Source organism: Hevea brasiliensis, chromosome 6 (genome assembly GCF_030052815.1).
Source record: "Hevea brasiliensis isolate MT/VB/25A 57/8 chromosome 6, ASM3005281v1, whole genome shotgun sequence".
NCBI lineage: Eukaryota > Viridiplantae > Streptophyta > Magnoliopsida > Malpighiales > Euphorbiaceae > Hevea > Hevea brasiliensis.
The window spans coordinates 51,583,705-51,584,238 of record NC_079498.1 but is presented as its reverse complement, the minus strand read 5'-3'; positions in this window follow the sequence as shown (position 1 = coordinate 51,584,238).

Below are 534 nucleotides of genomic sequence, written 5' to 3'. Positions count from 1 at the left end.
TATCCATATATTTGAGCTAGCTAGCCTTGTGATGTGATTTCTCTTTAGCCTCTGGCTATTGAGATTCTATTTATTTCGAATGGCATGATCTAACTGTGGGTTTTATGGAATGTGATTTGATACTTCAAAATGAAATTGTTTGGGATTAAAATTTCATAATGCATGATTTGTACTTAATTCTCATGTTCAGTCAAATTTTTGAATAAATGTGATTTAAGTTTTGCATAAAGATTATTTTAGTATGTTGTGCACCACTGAGTCCTAGTACTCAGCGATAGCTTCTATTGCTGTTGTAGATACAGAGACTAGAGGAGCGGCAGACTGAGTTACTGAGGTGTGAGGATCTATCAGCTTGAAGTCATCGGGTATAATTTATACCCTAATTGTAAATATTTCTTTTGATGTATGTATTGCATATAAATGTATGGACATGTAAATGGGTCCTCACCAGCTTGTACAAAGTTTGTATGAAGTTTGTAATAAAGTTTAGTTTGTATTTCTTTTGATGTAAATTTTGTAAGGATGTATATAAAT